Source organism: Ambystoma mexicanum, chromosome 1p (assembly GCF_040938575.1).
Source record: "Ambystoma mexicanum isolate Mex_15411 chromosome 1p, UKY_AmexF1_1, whole genome shotgun sequence".
In the NCBI taxonomy this organism is placed as follows: Eukaryota; Metazoa; Chordata; class Amphibia; order Caudata; family Ambystomatidae; genus Ambystoma; species Ambystoma mexicanum.
In genome coordinates, this window is record NC_090921.1 from 1,079,999,475 (window position 1) to 1,080,018,329 (window position 18,855).

Consider the following 18,855-nt stretch of genomic DNA (forward strand, 5'->3'; position numbering starts at 1 on the left):
ATTAGAGGTCAGTATGTTCCACAAGGGAACGTGCCCTTGGGTCCTGTGAACATTAACCCATGTGCCTATTGTCGCCAGGAGGATCATTGGCGTGCACAATGCCCTGTCCTTCGACAGAGGTCGAATAACACATTTGGGAGTATGGGTAGACGACCCAGAGGTCGCCCCGGGGTGGGGGGCCCTGGTAGAGGTCAGTTTTTGCAGGATCCTCAGCAACCTTTTTCATAGGACAATCATACTTCGAGTGTGGATACTAGAAACATATTTGATCACCCTTCTGCTGCTTACCTCTCTGAGGAGCTTCCTTTTGATGATATTCTGTTTCGTTAGGATTGCCCAAAGCAGGGTTTGGAACCTACACCTATTCCCGTTAGTCAGAAAGGTCCCTATGTTGAAATGGTAGTGGGAAATAGGAAACATCAATTCTTGATAGACACTGGAGCACAGAAGTGCTCCATTGATCATTCTCGGGTTCCAAACATTCCACTGTCAGGGCAAACCAATGTCTCCGTAGGGTTTTCTGGCACACCAGTCATTTGTCCGGTTTCTTCGCCGGTACCTATTCTTTGGGTCCCTTTACGGACCACTGTCCATTTCTTTTGACTTCGAATTGTGGAGAAAATTTGTTGGGGTTGAATCTGTTGAAGGAATTAAATGAGGTAATTCATTGTTCGTCTGATGGAGTGTGTTTGACGATTTCACCACAGCAATTTTCTGTCCCTCAATTCTTGACTAGACCTTTGCCGCCAGAATTCATTGATGTACCAGAGTGTTTATGGGCAATTGACGACAATAATGTCGGTGTTCTACAGATTGAGCCTGTTAAAATAGTCTTGAAACATGGAATTAAGCTGCCTCACATTCCACAGTATAAGATCTCAGTTGAGGGCGAGCGAGCTTTGAAATGCATTGTTTCCGATTTTGTGCATCGTGGGGTGATTGAGGAGATTGCAGGAAGTTTGTGCAATAGTCCAATTTTACCCGTGTACAAAAAAGGCGATAATGCCATTCTGTTTCGTTTTATAATTGATTTGCGTGCCATCAATAGTGTTGTCGCTCCGCAATTTTCAATTGTGCCTGATGTGACGACGATATTAACTATGATTCCAGCTACGGCTACTTACTTCAGTGTTGTGGACCTGAAGAATGCTTTCTTCAGTATTCCTATACACAAGGACAGTAGATATTTGTTTGCGTGCCCCTTAGGGGGACGCTCGTTCACATTTACTTGTGCACCTCAAGGTTACACCGAGAGTCCTAGCATTTATAGTAGGGCCTTGAAAGAACAGCTTGATACTCTTGAATTACCCCCTACTTGTATGCTGCTTCAGTACATTGACGACTTGCTTTTAGCAGCAGATTCTGAGAGCTCTTGTAAAGAGGGCACTGTATTGTTGCTCATCCATCTAGCTAAGCATGGTCACAAAGCTTTGCTTTAAAAGTTTCAATATTGTTGCCAGGAGGTCGACTATTTAGGCTACCTCCTGTCAAAGGAGGGAAGAAGATTGACACCTGAAAGAATAAAACACATTTCTGGCATGTCTGTCCCAAATACACAGAAGGAAGTCAGAGCCTTAATAGGTATGGCTTCTAACTGTAGGTTATGGATCCCGAACATTTTACTAGTGATAAAACCGATGTTGGCCTTGACAAAGAAGGGCATTTCTTCGCCATTGCCATGGAAATCGGAACATCAACAATCATTTGAGCTTCTCAAGACTGCATTATGCTCTGCACCGGTTTTGGGTACACCAAATTACAACAAGGCCTTTGTGTTGTTTGTGCATGAATGTGATGGATGTGCTTTGGCTGTATTAACGCAGGGACATGGAGGGAAGAATAGGCCGTGCGGTTACTACTCTTCCGCCCTTGATCCTGTCGCATGCACTTTGCCAAGATGTTTGCGAGCTGTCGCTGCTGCTGCCGCATCTGTAAAGCAGAGTGAGGGAATGGTCCTAGGCCATGATCTAACCCTGATGGTGCCTCACTCTGTAGATGTTCTATTGAACAAAACCCAAACGCAACACCTCACTTCCACACGATTGACGAGATATGAATTGATCTTGTTTGCTCCCCACATCCAAATTAGGAGGTTTTGTGTTCTTAATCCAGCTGAACTCCTACCTTTCCCGCAAAATACTGTTTGCAGTGATGATGAGTCACATGACTGCCTGTATACTACTGAACAAGAAACAAAGGGCAGAATTGATCTTAAGGACACTCCTTTGGATAATGCGCAAGGGGAGCTATTTTGTGATGGCTCCTGCTTCAAACTTCCGGATGGTACATCCACAGCTGCTTATGCAGTCACTACATTAAGTGCGGTTGTAGAGACCAAGAGAATTACGCATAACTCCGCGCAGGCCACAGAGATTATAGCATTAACCCGAGCTTGTGAGCTTTCCGAAGGGCTAACGGTGAATATATATACGGACAGTCAGTATGCTTTTGGGGTGGCTCACAACTTTGGGAGACTTTGGTCAGAGAGAGGGTTTCTAACTTCACATGGGACCAAGATTCAGCATGGCCCCCTGATAGTACAATTGCTCTCGGCGCTCGCGCTCCCTAGTCAGTTAGCGATCATGAAATGCGCAGCGCATCGCAAGATCACAGACGATGTAGGAAAAGGGAATGCTTTTGCTGATCAGATGGCCAGACAAACTGCCACAGATCTTCGCACAGAAATGTATGCTCTAGGAGAAACTAGGGATGTCTATGTAATGGACGAGGATATTGGGTCTGTGCGGGATATCCAAGTTGATGCCACAATGGAAGAATCTAAGAAATGGGCTGAAGGCTTGGGGAAATTAGATGATGATGGGTGTTGGGTGGACACAGTTGAAGGGAAATAGTTGCTTCCTAATGCCTAGATAGTCATGATGGTAACTATGGCACACGGTCCCACACGTGTGTGCTCAACAGATCACGAAAATGTTAGAGAAAGTCTGGGTAGATGGTAAGATTTCAAAAATTGCTCAGCATTATGTCCAAAATTGCATGATTTGCCTACAGCACAATGTGGGGAAGGGGACAGTAACTCCAAGGCTTTGGGCCTCCTCCTGTCCCGTTTGAAGTGATTCATTTTGATTTTATTGGGATGGAGCGGTGCAATAGCTTAAAATATGTCCTTGTGGTCATGTCAGGTTGTGGTTGAATTCTTGAACCAATCTGCAAATTCATAGACCATTTCCTGAAGCCCCTAAGCCAGCAAACACCTACATACCTAAGAGATACCATGTCAACTATCTCCAAATTTGAAGGACGCCAATTCAACAGCGAACAGCAAATCCTAGTCACCATGGACGTAGTTGGCCTCTACACCAACATCCCACAAGAAGCAGCGGTAGAGTGCATTTGACATCATTTAACTCACTTCATGACCCAGAAAAGGGTTCCCACCAACTTTATAGTGGAACTGCTTGAAATTGCGTTAACCAACAACTTCTTCACATTTGATGACGAATATTATCTGCAAACTAGTGGAACAGCAATGGGAGCAGCATTTGCCCCGAGTTTGGCAATACGTTTTATGGCAGAATTTGAAAAGCAACATGTCATTGACACATCCAACCCTTTCCAAGATAAAATCTCCTCGTGGTATAGATATATCGATGATGTCATCTTGATATGGAATGGGAATGAAAACAGCCTTACCTCATTTTTGGAGTGGATCAACACTCAGACCCAAGAGATAAAATTCACCATGCAAAACAGCAACATTGCCATTAATTTTTTGGACCTCACCATCTTAGTCAAGAATGGCAAATTGCAATGTGATATTTTCACAAAAGAGACTGAGAGAAATACCCTACTTCACTACAATAGCCATCACCCAAGAAATCTAAGGGATAACCTTCCATATGGCCAATTCTTGAGACTGAGGCGCAACTGTACAGAGATGGATACATTTCAAGAACATGCAATAAAACTACAAAGTAAGCTACAAGAAAGAGGGTACCCCAGAAAACTCGTCAGGCGGACCATAAAAAGAGCCAAATACACGCCCAGAGAAAGCCTGCTAACACCTAGATTGAAAAATCCGGATTAAGAGAATACTCTCACATGGGTCTCCACTTTTGGCCCTGACACAACCAAATTAAAAGGAATATTGAAAAAATGTTGGCCCCTGGTACAATTAAGCCTGCCAGAAGAAAAAACACCAAGAATGGTGCTCAAAAGATCCAAGAATCTGAAGGACATGCTATCACATGCCAGACTAGAGAATAAGTCTCAAAGATCCACGCTCTGGAACATGCGGGAAAAAAGGGGACACCACCCCTGTGGCACTTGTACAGTCTGCCGCTTCACCAGGAAAATGTCTTCATTTAGAATAGGTGAAAAAGACTGGCAACTCAGACAGTTCACAAATTGCAAAACAGCTAATGTAATTTACATTATTGAATGTGCTTGTGGTCTTCGCTACGTGGGGTAAACAACTCGTCAAATCCACAAAAGGATAGGTGAACACAGATCCCGAATCCGATGTAAATCTGCCAATGCTCCAATGGTACAACATTTCATCGAAAATCATCATGGACCAGACGATATCCTGTGGTGGATAGCAGATTCAGTACCAAATGCAAGTAACGCTACTAACTCACTCAACCATAAAGAGCCGTGGTGGATTTTTAAACTTAAAAGCACTACCAACGGCCTAAATGAGATAGACCCCACGCGCTTCTGCAGATAATCATACATCTAGGAGTCTTATTCTCCACCTCCTGAGAAACCCTTTACTTCTCCTGTCTTTTGTAGACACCACCAAAGATGGCATTTAACTAGATCCTTATCTATTCTTCTGACCCCACAAGGTCCCATCGTATTTCATTTTATTTACGCTCAATTTGCTACCTTGTAGGAGCCGCTTGTCTTCCAACACGGCCCCTACAACTATACTCCCATTCAAGTGGGGAGCACCCAAATACTTTTTTCTCTAAATACAGCATGACATTGATTGTATATATTGCCCCCTCAAATATGAGTTGCTAAATACATCTGGCCTCCAAACTTCCATACAGCGTACGCAAGTCACGGGGCATATACATGAGCTTTTCCACTCCATGTTCACGAAGAACTGGGCACTCCATTTCCCAATGCGCACGCTCAAGTGACTAGCATCCCACAATGGCAGGCTCGCATAGAAACGCTGCAGGAACTCGGGCACGGACATGCGCACACGCCGGTCAGTAGAACAAACACTACCCCCGGCGTGCATGCGCATCCAGCACAGCCGTGCACAGCTCGGCTTTTTTCTTTGGGGATTTTCCTTGTGTGTACGTGGCGCTCCAGTCGCAACTTACACACGCGACCCCACTCGCCAGCCTGCATTATGCTTCGGACACAAACTCCAGGTAATCATAACCCCTAACCTTTGCATTAGATTGCAGACCTTATTTACACTATGTAACAAAACGGGTGCACATATCTCGTTTTCTTAACAGCTACAGATTAGAAATCGTTTTTGGCTTCACCCAGCCACCATTCCATACGGGTCCGAAATCTTGCTGCCATTTGCCAATCTACCGGCATCCCGTGCCTCTCCTGTGATTTTCCACACAGAAGTTACCTAGCAAGGTGAGCGCTTGCTACTTTTATGCACTTAAGTCACCAAACTCCAGTTTTGACTACCAGCAACTGAAAATTTACCTAGAACTGTATGTGTTTTTGAATCCTGCAGCCTTTCTCAGCCTGCTGTTAGCACTTAGAAGCCTACTTTATCCTGCACCTCACGCTATTCTGGTGCCACAAGCAATCTCCAGATTCATGCAGCATTGCAGCCCCTAAGGTCAGTCTCCTGTCTCCCCTGCCCCTGATTTTATAGTGATGTACCATATTCTTGGAATAGATTATGTCTTGTGTTTTTAAAAACCAGTTTTTAACTCTTAATTCAGACACTAATAGTGTCCCCATATCTCTATCCAATGGAGACCTATTCCAGGCCCAAGATGAAGGCACTTAGCCGAAACGTCTTAAGGACCAATATTTACATACTTCTCCTGGTCCCAACATCTTTTTGATCTATATCTAGACGTCGACCACATGTTAGGTCACCCTCCAGCCTGGCTACAGACAACCAAGAGTTTCCTCATTTACTGCTTCTGTTTGGGTTGTCTTGTATTGAATACACGTTAATCACTTGTCACTAGAGGTGGTGGTTACACAGTGTTCTTTAAAGCACTATCTTGTTTTATCTTTGCATTTCTGCAATTTATCTTGTCATAACAATCGTGTGAGAGCAAGGCTAAGACTGTGAATTAACCTCCCTGCACACTCAGCATTTGTGAATGAATATGTTGCATTTCTGTTTGTTTTCTCTACAAAAACCTCTTTATTAATACTACTGATGCATGACTCCTAAATGCATCAAGCAGCAAAATAAATTTAAAAGCTGTCAGATTGATATCTATTTTTGTCTGAACTCCTTCTTGTACATCCTCACATTTAAAGTGTTTTTGTATTTTCTTGGACACAATAGAAATTACCTAGGCCTACTACAATCAATAAGTAGCCCCCCCCAAAAAACGTTACACGTCAGAACAGACCCCCTTTGTTAACCAAGTATCACCAGCCCATTGCTCTGCCGTAGTTGGGCTATCCCTCCAGTTACCAGTATTTAGATATAGCACCATGCTATAATAGGGATCCTTTAAATTTGTTTCCTGAATTTCAGCACATGTGCCTCTTTTTTAGGCCTACACACACTTGCACCCAGCAAGGGAGCACACGGGTTCTGGCCCTCCACGGCCTCCAACTTTCACGTCAACAACATGAATCAAATGCTATCTTTTACGGAAGAAGAAATAGACAACATGATAGAGGGGCCAGCTCTCTTCAATTTGGCAGGAGCACAGCAACATATTGCTTCCACAGTCTCAGGAGACGTTCTACTAAATCTAAAGAAAAAATGCTTCCGGATGGAAGTTCATGCACATTTTCTTTGGGAGTACCTCAGAGTAAACCTTGTACCAATGGGACTATTGGTCAGAAATTAACCAGCATTATTCCTTGAGGACAAGGAATATATGCTGGGTTTCAGTAAAATCTCGACAAAATGCAGCAGGGACCTAATGGCCCTCACCATAACGACAGCACAACGCATCCACGCCAAAATACAACAAGATCTAAAAGAAGAAGAAACTAAATTTCTAAATGATGACAGTCTGTCCAACGCCAGAGAGAAGCTGAAAGAAATTGACAAAACCTTTGACCAATTTACTTCTATCACATTGGAGAAAAAACATAAAAAACTGGCAAAGGATATTAGCAATTTCAAAATAGAGCTAGTTTACCCATATCTCTCGGCAGAATATAAGGACAAGAAGGAAAAGGAGAGACTGGCTAATCAAACCTCGGCCACCAGAAATAGACGTAAATGGGTCTCTTTTTCAGACACTTCAAGCTCTGATTCGTCATCAGGAGATTCCAACCAAAACAGGTACAAAAACAGACAACAGGGACAATATCAACCTCCCAATCAGGTGCCTTTTTTAGGACAAATGGCCCCCAGAGGCGCATACTGGGGCCACCTCCGCATCCCCAAGCAATGCAGTTTTTCAACCACCCCCAGTGGGGACAACGCAACCAGAGGAGGAGAACCAACTGAAGGTTCTAACTGAAATACCAATTTTCAACTTATCAGGATATGTGCTTTCCAAAGAAGAAACTTCCATCCTCACCAAAGGACTATCGTTTGTACCTACAGAACATACAGGCTGGTTCAAAATGGATACTGAATTATCCAATCTCTTCAGAAGTATCAGAAGGAAAGTGTACTTCAGGGATAAAGACCTCCGTCCAGAACAAGATGACACAGGACTAAGAATTAAATCCACATTCAATCCAATGGAAAACGAGGTACCCAGTTCCTTGCTTACTTTTGAAAAATGCATAACAAAAGAAATAAGAAAACTCCAAACCAATCCTCAACAGATAAGACAGAACTTGACCACTGGTGAACGTAAGGCCTTAACAACCTTAGCAGAAAACAAGAATTTGATCATAAAAACAGCTGATAAAGGTGGTGGAATTGTGATTCAGAATATCACGCAATACAAAGGAATGGTGATGCAATTATTAAATGAAGAAGGCAACTACAAAAAACTAAGGAAAGACCCCTCAGTTGCTATAAAACACAAAATCCAGGAAACAACTAGATTTGCACTAGAGCAAGAGTGGATCACAGAGCGGGAGGAAATTTTCCTGAATACTTCTGAAAACAGAACACCGGCTTTCTTTGCTCTTCCTAAACTCCACAAAGACAGCCTAAACCCTCCAGGTAGACCGATTGTGTCAGGTTGTGGTTCAATTCTTGAACCAATCTGCAAATTCATAGACCATTTCCTGAAGCCCCTAAGCCAGCAAACACCTACATACCTAAGAGATACCATGTCAACTATCTCCAAATTTGAAGGACGCCAATTCAACAGCGAACAGCAAATCCTAGTCACCATGGACGTAGTTAGCCTCTACACCAAAATCCCACAAGAAGCAGCGGTAGAGTGCATTCGACATCATTTAACTCACTTCATGACCCAGAAAAGAGTTCCCACCAACTTTATATTGGAACTGCTTGAAATTGCGTTAACCAACAACTTCTTCACATTTGATGACGACTATCATCTGCACACTAGTGGAATAGCAATGGGAGCAGCATTTGCCCCGAGTTTGGCAGTAAATTTTATGGCAGAATTTGAAAAGCAACATGTCATTGACACATCCAACCCTTTCCAAGATAAAATCTCCTCGTGGTATAGATATATCGATGATGTCATCTTGATATGGAATGGGAATGAAAACAGCCTTACCTCATTTTTGGAGTGGCTCAACACTCAGACCCAAGAGATAAAATTCGCCATGCAAAACAGCAACATTGCCATTAATTTTTTGGACCTCACCATCTTAGTCAAGAATGGCAAATTGCAATGTGATATTTTCACAAAAGAGACTGAGAGAAATACCCTACTTCACTACAATCGCCATCACCCAAGAAATCTAAGGGATAACCTTCCATATGGCCAATTCTTGAGACTGAGGAGCAACTGTACAGAGATGGATACATTTCAAGAACATGCCATAAAACTACAAAGTAAGCTACAAGAAAGATGGTACCCCAGAAAACTCATCAGGCGGACCATAAAAAGAGCCAAATACACGCCCAGAGAAAGCCTGCTAACACCTAGATTGAAAAATCCGGATTAAGAGAATACTCTCACATGGGTCTCCACTTTTGGCCCTGACACAACCAAATTAAAAGGAATATTGAAAAAATTTTGGCCCCTGGTACAATTAAGCCTGCCAGAAGAAAAAACACCAAGAATGGCGCTCAAAAGATCCAAGAATCTGAAGGACATGCTATCACATGCCAGACTAGAGAATAAGTCTCAAAGATCCACGCTCTGGAACATGCGGGAAAAAAGGGGACACCACCCCTGTGGCACTTGTACAGTCTGCCGCTTCACCAGGAAAATGTCTTCATTTAGAATAGGTGAAAAAGACTGGCAACTCAGACAGTTCACAAATTGCAAAACAGCTAATGTAATTTACATTATTGAATGTCCTTGTGGTCTTCGCTACGTGGGGTAAACAACTTGTCAAATCCACAAAAGGATAGGTGAACACAGATCCCGAATCCGATGTAAATCTGCCAATGCTCCAATGGTACAACATTTCATCGAAAATCATCATGGACCAGACGATATCCTGTGGTGGATAGCAGATTCAGTACCAAATGCAAGTAACGCTACTAACTCACTCAACCATAAAGAGCCGTGGTGGATTTTTAAATTTAAAAGCACTACCAACGGCCTAAATGAGATAGACCCCACGCGCTTCTGCAGATAATCATACATCTAGGAGTCTTATTCTCCACCTCCTGAGAAACCCTTTACTTCTCCTGTCTTTTGTAGACACCACCAAAGATGGCATTTAACTAGATCCTTATCTATTCTTCTGACCCCACAAGGTCCCAACGTATTTCATTTTATTTACGCTCAATTTGCTACCTTGTAGGAGCCGCTTGTCTTCCAACACGGCCCCTACAACTATACTCCCATTCAAGTGGGGAGCACCCAATTACTTTTTTCTCTAAATACAGCATGACATTGATTGTATATATTGCCCCCTCAAATATGAGTTGCTAAATACATCTGGCCTCCAAACTTCCATACAGCGTACACAAGTCACGGGGCATATACATGAGCTTTTCCACTCCATGTTCACGAAGAACTGGGCACTCCATTTCCCAATGCGCACGCTCAAGTGACTAGCATCCCACAATGGCAGGCTCGCATAGAAACACTACAGGAACTCGGGCACGGACATGCGCGCACGCCGGTCAGTAGAACAAACACTACCCCCGGCGTGCATGCGCATCCAGCACAGCCGTGCACAGCTCAGCTTTTTTCTTTGGGGATTTTCCTTGTGTGTACGTGGCGCTCCAGTCGCAACTTACACACGTGACCCCACTCGCCAGCCTGCATTATGCTCGGGACACAAACTCCAGGTAATCATAACCCCTAACCTTTGCATTAGATTGCAGACCTTATTTACACTATGTAACAAAACGGGTGCACATATCTCGTTTTCTTAACAGCTACAGATTAGAAATCGTTTTTGGCTTCACCCAGCCACCATTCCATACGGGTCGGAAATCTTGCTGCCATTTGCCAATCTACCGGCATCCCATGCCTCTCCTGTGATTTTCCACACAGAAGTTACCTAGCAAGGTGAGCGCTTGCTACTTTTATGCACTTAAGTCACCAAACTCCAGTTTTGACTACCAGCAACTGAAAATTTACCTAGAACTGTATGTGTTTTTGAATCCTGCAGCCTTTCTCAGCCTGCTGTTAGCGCTTAGAAGCCTACTTTATCCTGCACCTCACGCTGTTCTGGTGCCACAAGCAATCTCCAGATTCATGCAGCATTGCAGCCCCTAAGGTCAGTATCCTGTCTCCCCTGCCCCTGATTTTATAGTGGTGTACCAGATTCTTGGAATAGATTATGTCTTGTGTTTTTAAAAACCAGTTTTTAACTCTTAATTCAGACACTAATAGTGTCCCCATATCTCTATCCTAGGGAGACCTACTCCAGGCCCAAGATGAAGGCACTTAGCCGAAACGTCTTAAGGACCAACATTTACATACTTCTCCTGGTCCCAACATCTTTTTGATCTATATCTAGACGTCGACCACATGTTAGGTCACCCTCCAGCCTGGCTACAGACAACCAAGAGTTTCCTCATTTACTGCTTCTGTTTTGGTTGTCTTGTATTGAATCCACGTTAATCACTTGTCACTAGAGGTGGTGGTTACACAGTGTTCTTTAAAGCACTATCTTGTTTTATCTTTGCATTTCTGCAATTTATCTTGTCATAACAATCGTGTGTTGGCAAGGCTAAGACTGTGAATTAACCTCCCTGCACACTCAGTATTTGTGAATGAATTTTTTGCATTTCTGTTTGTTTTCTCTACAAAAACCTCTTTATTAATACTACTGATGCATGACTACTAAATGCATCCAGCAGCAAAATAAATTTAAAAGCTGTCAGATTGATATCTATTTTTGTCTGAACTCCTTCTTGTACATCCTCACATTTAAAGTGTTTTTGTATTGTCTTGGACACAATAGAAATTACCTAGGCCTACTACAATCAATAAGTAGCCCCCCCAAAAAACGTTACACGTCAGAACAGACCCCCTTTGTTAACCTTGTGCTCATTTGTGCCTTTAGTAAATGGATTGAGGCTTTCCCTGTCAAAGATGCTACAGCCATGACCACTGCGAAAATTATGATAAAGGAGTATTTTCTGCAGTTTGGGTTGCCAAGAGTCATTTGGTCGGACAGTGGTCCACATTTTGTTGCTACTGTAATTTTACAGATATGTACGGCACTACATATTGATAAGCGATTTCATTCGGCTAGACATCCTCAAAGTGCCGGGTTGGTAGAGAGACATAACGGTATCCTAAAGAACAAGCTGGCTATGACGTGTGCCGGCACCAAACTAAAATGGCCGGACACCTTACCGATCGTGTTACTAGCCATGCGCACTACACCTCAAACTAAGACTGGGCTCTCTCCATTTGAGGTGGTGATGGGGAGGCCTGCCAATACTTGGGGTCTTCCGAAACCTAAAGCACTGAGAAGTGTTGAGGATGTATTGCTTTTACACTACTGTAACCAGTTGACTAAAAATCTGTATTTCATTTATCATCAGGTACGATCAGCTTTACCTGTATGCTACGAGGGCCCAGGTCAAAACATCCGGCCTGGAAGCTGGGTCCTGGTGAGAGCAAACGAGCGGTCCTCTTGCCTCGCGCCTCGCTGGCAGGGACCATTCCAGGTTTTGTTGGTCACCCAAATGGCAGTGCAGGTGGCTGGAAAGAAGAATTGGATCCACGCGACGCATGTCAAGAAACTTCCTCACCCAACGCTGCTCGTTACAGAAGAAGCAGAACCCCTCGCTAACGCTGCAATCGATGATCCTGAAGCAGCAAACAGCACTGTGAGTGAGTCGGAGAATCTCTCTGAGCCCGTGGGGCTTGGGGAACCTTCCATTTTGTCTCCACACTCTTTGGAAAAGTCATTTCCGGAAACCATTGCTCCGAATTCTGCAACTTCCGTTGCCCCTGATACGATGCTTCCCTCGAGAAGTGACGTTACCTTATTTCCGGATCAAACAGTACCGGGAACCACCAGATATAATCTTCGGCGGAGAAAATAGACCTACGGCACGGTTCGACTGTGCATTCAAAGAAGGAAAGGATCACCGAGGGCTTGCTTTTGCCCAAAATTTGAGAAAGGGGATTCTGTTGGCTAGGGTTTGGGAAGGACTAAGAAGCCGCGCTACCGGGGGGTCACCAGCAAAGAACATTGGTGTTTCCATCCGAAGACTACGATGCCTGCCACCGCTACTGCGTATTGCTGTGTTTTGATGATAATAATTGGGGTTTTTATAGTAACTGCTTTGGGATTCTGGTACGTCCAGGAGATTTATCCTCTAGAGCCTCTTTTGCCAACTGAAATTGTACCTACTGTTTTTACTCCTTTTGTACATTTGCATACTCTGTCACCTAGGGACTCTCAGCATAGACAGAAGTATCACAACAATACTTTGATGTTGATTATGAATTCGACACATGCCATTTTAACAAAACCAATTGCTGGGTCTGCTCGCATTTACCGCAACAAGGGGATAAGGGGCTAGGTTGGTATATTCATCCCTTACCTTTGACGACTGCTTGTTATGCCTCTCTTAGAGCACTGTTCCTTGGCCGATGGAATGATAGCATCTCGGGGAATTTTGATGGAACTAATTTGAATAGTTTTGAAAAACGTGTTCTGACTCCCCTGGGATGCTCGCTTTTCGCAAATAGGAGTAAGCTCAACGTTGCTTCTATTAGGCCTTCTGATAGACTATCTCGTCCTTTCCAATCTTTGATTTCCTTTAAAATGACTCCGATGGGCAACAAGGATGCCGTGCCTCCTTCTTACTCTGTTAACCATAGCCCCGATTCAGTTTCTTTCTGCATACAAAGGAATGGCACCCGGTCAATGGGAGATTTTAAAGGTTGTGCCAACGTTGCAAATTTGACTGGGGAAAACAGACCTTTGTATGTAGGCGAACCTGTCTATTTCATTTGCGGTAATGTAGCATTTCCATGGTTGCCCAGGGATTGGCAGGGAACCTGTTATTTAGGGATCCTGTTACCTGGGGTGTTCATAGCAAGCACTTTGAAAGTTTCAAAGGCTCGTCCACGGCGGGACGAGAATGGTGATACTCCCGCACAAATCCTGGGAGATATAGCAAAATCAGTTATGCCATTTTGGGGGCAGATAGCACATTCTGAAGATATCAGGAGACTAGCGAGAGTACTGGAGAGAACCATCAACCGGACCACAGATATACTCTATAACATGACATTAGAGTAGAAAGCTATAAGATTAGTAGCACTCCAGAACCGGATGGCATTAGATGTCATTCTGGCTGAACGTGGTGGAGTATGTAAATTAGTGGGGTCAGCTTGCTGTGTTTTCGTACCAGATTCCTCCCCAACCATTTTCAAAGCAATTCAGAATCTGCACGTCCTTAGCTCAGAAGTGCATGTTCCCGAGGGGAACTGGAATCTTAGTGCTTGGTTTTGGCATTTCTTGCGATCTTGGGGTTGGAAGGTGCTTTCAGTCTTGCTGATCATTTTGGCAATTCTGCTATTCCTTTGTTGTTGTATCCAATGTCTGCCTAGTATATGTTCGATACTAGGGGGATGTTGTGCTCAGGCGATAGGTACGATAGGACATAAAGTATATGCCCCGGATAAAACTTCCAAGGAGTATGTGTTAAAAGAGATCTTAGTGAATGACCTGATGGCCATAGATATCTCTGACAGCGATTCAGGGTGTATGGACGGTGACGTATGGAGTTACTTGCAAGGAGATCAGAAGTAGTCTTAGCACTTGGCATAGGCCAAAAGGAGGGTTTGTCAAACTGGATATTAAATGATGCCTCCTATTGTAACGATTGTATGTATATTGGCCTACGCCAAGTTGCTTAAAACTGTACGTGAATAACTCTCTACGGCAAGGTCTTGACCTTAGAAATTGATGTAAGCCGCCATCTTGAATCAAGCCGCCATTTTAGGTTCTCTTGCTGTGTAAAAGTCACCCAGTACATCAAAATGGTGGACGATGCCATTCCGAACAGAATATGGTCGTCATGACCTCCGTACAGCTAATGTATAACTTGCCTACAGGCCACTTGTTAGGGTCGTGAACTGAGACCTTGTCCTTCTGTTGACCTGCGGGTAAATGGATTACCTGTATCAACGGAACTGATCTATGCACATACTGAAGGGGTTGGACAAAAGGCTGGAGAAATGTATAAAAGCCTGATTGTCCCAATGTATAGTCTCTCACTGAATACATCGAACCCCGTTGAAGTTCGTTTTGTTGTACTGAAGGCCGATAGCTATCCGATCTGTCATTGACTTTGTCACTGCTTGAGCTTAAAATAAAGTACTTTGTATGTTCCTTTGTAACTGGTGTTTGGTGTGTTTCCTTTGGGCTTCCCGGCCTCATATTATTTTTCTGTTTTCACAGCGGTCCGGGTGAACGGGTGCTTGGCTATCCGGTCTCTGAGTGCAGGGCACTGGCAATTCGACCAAGGCAGGTCCTGGAAGGCAATTGGCAAATTGGTTGGCCCCACTAGCTCAAGGGAAGAAGACTCTTGCAGAGGAAGATCTTCTCAAGTCATTGGAGAAAAGTGGTGAGGATCTGCAGCAGGGCTTCACCGGTGGTTCAGTCATTGCAGATGTCTTCAGCTTCTCTCCTCTTTGGTTTTCTAGTTCCAGTGGCAACGTCTTGTCCTCCAGTCCTCAGGACCCTGCTTTTATGCAGCAAGTCCCCCATTCATACAGACTAGCTGTCACTCACACAGTGGGGTGGCTCTCCTGGCGGGACAACCCCCCAGCCCATCTGGGCAGAGTGCGACTTGGGTTGCGTAGGCAACCCTGTCCCGGGTGCCTATTCCCCCTCCAACACATCCTGTCTACCCCAGACTCAGTGGCACCGAGAGGAGGGCTTCTGTGCAGAAGCCCGCCAAAAGGATGAACAAAGTATCCCCGACCTGGGTTAGGATTATAGAGAAAGACACGAGGAAGAAATATTATTAAAGTTAGTATTAAAATAAACCGGCGGTATGTTAGAGGCTGTCAGTAAAAGTGGTGGTCTCGAACAATGGGAAAATCCCATAGGGAAATATTTGCGGTCGAATATTTACAGTAGTAACCACTGCCACCAGCCAGAAACTTTTGAGAGAGGGACTGTACGGTACCCCCTCGAAAATGAACACCAGGGAAAAACTATTAACCCTTCCCGGTTCTTTCATAATAAGATGGGTTGTACTGGTTCTGTTCATAACTATTGACTAGTAAAGTCAATGGTAACGTTACCTGCCCTGGGAGATATTAGTCAGTCCCAGGGTATGAAGTCTGTGTTGGGGGGTCGCTACGACACCCCTGTGGTACGGCACGGTGGGTGCTGCGTACCACACATGTTAAAAAGGTGAGAAATCCCCATAGACCATAAGCACACAAGATAGCCTAAAACACACACTAGCAGTCTGTCTAAGAGTGGGAAAAAAGGGTCTCACTCTTAGGAGAAAAAAAGAAACCCCTCAAGTCCAGCAAAGCTACTGGGGGACTCTATAGGTAAGGGAAATTAGCCATTGAAGAGAATTCTCCCTAACACTCTTTGCCCTCCATTTCCCCGTATTTGTTGGCTTACCCCCCCACCTGATGCACTTTGGCCACCCAGATCCCCCTCTCTCTCATTCATTCATTCATCTCTCCTCTTTGCTTTTCTTTGCCCTCCTTTTCCTTGTTTCTTTGGCTCGCCCCCTCACCCCCACCTGATGCACTTTGTTGCCCAGATCCCCCTCCTACACCTACTGCCTGTGATTGGTCCGGCTGTATTTTCAGCCCAACTACCTGCGTTTGCAGGGACCAGGACGGTCATATTACTGCTGCCCTGTCCCTGGGCCTGCCTCAGGTAGTGCTCCCCCAACCATTTAGGCCGTTGTCCCCCTTTTCTCTCTGCGTCCCTCATTCATTCCTCCTCTCTGCTTTTTCATTACCCTCCTTTTCCCCGTATTCATTGGCTACCCCCTACTCGATGCCATTTGGCCATGCTGATTTCTCTCCCTCTCTCTCTCAATCCTCCTTTGCTTTTCTTTGCCCTCCTTTTCCTTGTTTCTTTGGAACCCCTTTCCCCCCACCTGATGCACTTTGCCACAAAGATCCCCCTCCTGCCCCCTTCCTGTGATTTGTCCAGCTATGTTTGCAGCCCCACTACCTGCACCTGCAGGGCCCTGGCCGGCCATATCACTGCAGCAGGCCTGTGAAAGTGGGTTCTGCTGCTCCATCCCTATCCTCTACCCTGCTTCCTGGCTCGTCCCCGTTTCCCGCCCCAAAGCCTGCCCGCCCCCATTCGCAGCCTAGATCCTTATTAGTACAACCACCCAGGGCAGCCCTCCTGTCTGGGCAGCCCCTTTGGCTAAGGACCCTGAGTCAAAGTGCAGCTTTTGAAGAAGCAGCTCCAATCCATGTTTGCCTGTGTTCACCTGTTAAGCCTGCAGCCATCAACCAGCAGCAGCTGACAAGGTAAGAGCGGTCTGGGTGGCAAATACAGCAATTACTGTATTCTGGAAAGCCCTACTGCCCCTCGCAACATTTTAACATAGCTTACCAAGGACTGCTAGGAAGTAAGTCATGATCCTTTCACTGCTGCACTCTAACCGTTAACTCTTGGGTCCCCATCTTAGGCGCTCTTCGCAAATCTAGGTGTTTCTGCATTTACTGTTGTGCCCCCAGTTTTGACATTTCACCCTCTAGTAAGCAATCGCAAATGTAGGTGTTTCTGCATTTCCTGATGTGCCCCCATTTGAGATATTTCTCCCTCTACCTAGCAATCTCAAATCTAGGTGTTTCTTCATTTACTCTTGTAGCCCCATTTTAGGCATTTCACCTATTATCCAGGTATTAAGTCATTTCTCAGCTATCCCAAATCTGTGTGTTTCTGCATTTTTTGTTGTGCTCCCATTTTAGGTATTTGTCCCTCTACCTAGCTATCTTTTTTTAAAAATTTTGGTTGGCTGATAGATCAACCTTTCAAAATGTACATAATTTACAAAGACCAAAATTACTATACAAAGGTTAAATAAAATGTCATTTTACACAACACAACATTAGTCAGGAAATTTTGAATTAATCAAAACAAGAAACATAAGAAGAAAGCACAAATACCATCAAGGTTTCCAACTTGAGGCAAAATATCCCCCCATTTCCCCACAGTCATATTGCACATCTATTGTTCAATTCAGAATGCAATCAGTGGGCAACTCTATTTACTGCGAGGGATTATCCCCTCCAGCTCCCCACAATCTTATTTCACATCTGCTGTGCGATTCAGAAAGCAACCAGAGTGCAACTCGAATTAGCTAAAATGGAATTACAGCATTGACAAATTGCACCAGTGCAATCTGTATGGAAGTCTTTGTATTGGTTAATAGGTATGTCCATATTTTATCACTAGAACATAGTGAAAGGAATTGACAGCACCTATTAAACAGTTTGTTCTGGATTAAGGACAAAGCAGAACAGTCAACGACCAAATGGCACAAAGATTCAGTTTGAAATTGATCCTTACAATATCTGAAATATGTGTCATCTTTAGGAATTAGGTGTCTCCTGCCTAAGATCTGCCTCGTCAAACATAGATTTAACCGAATCCATAACATCTGGGATCTTACAAAGTTAGACGGGCATTTAACTAAATAGGGTTCCATAATGTGTAATCTTTTATGGGAAAGCATTATTGTTCCACCATCCACATATTCCGACCATTGGTTACGTCTGTGTATCCAGTCAGCTCTGTGAATTTTCAATTTCGCTTTTGTGGGATTCAATAAAAGGAGTTCAAGAGAAATATCAGTGTTGATTAATGCTTCTAACACACAATCAGTCAATTTTCTGGGCAAATCAAGACGAGACGTTAGCAAATGTTTTGCAAGAAGGCCCAAAATATTCGGAGAAGTGGCGCCTATTGGGCATTTTCTGTACAGAGTGCAGAATTTCCACATCACTTGGCTGTACATAGAGATGGTTCCTATTTCATACCGAAGTAATGGGAGCGGAGTACATTTGGGGAGGCTTAATACAGTTTTCCAAAAGAAAGTTTCGTAGTGGCCCCAAAATGATCTTGGTTTGGGTGGTCTTGTTTCTGCACCATAAATAATAATTGGAACCACTTTTTGTTGATAAAAAGTCATTATGTGTGTTAGCGTAAATTTGCCGTATCTATATA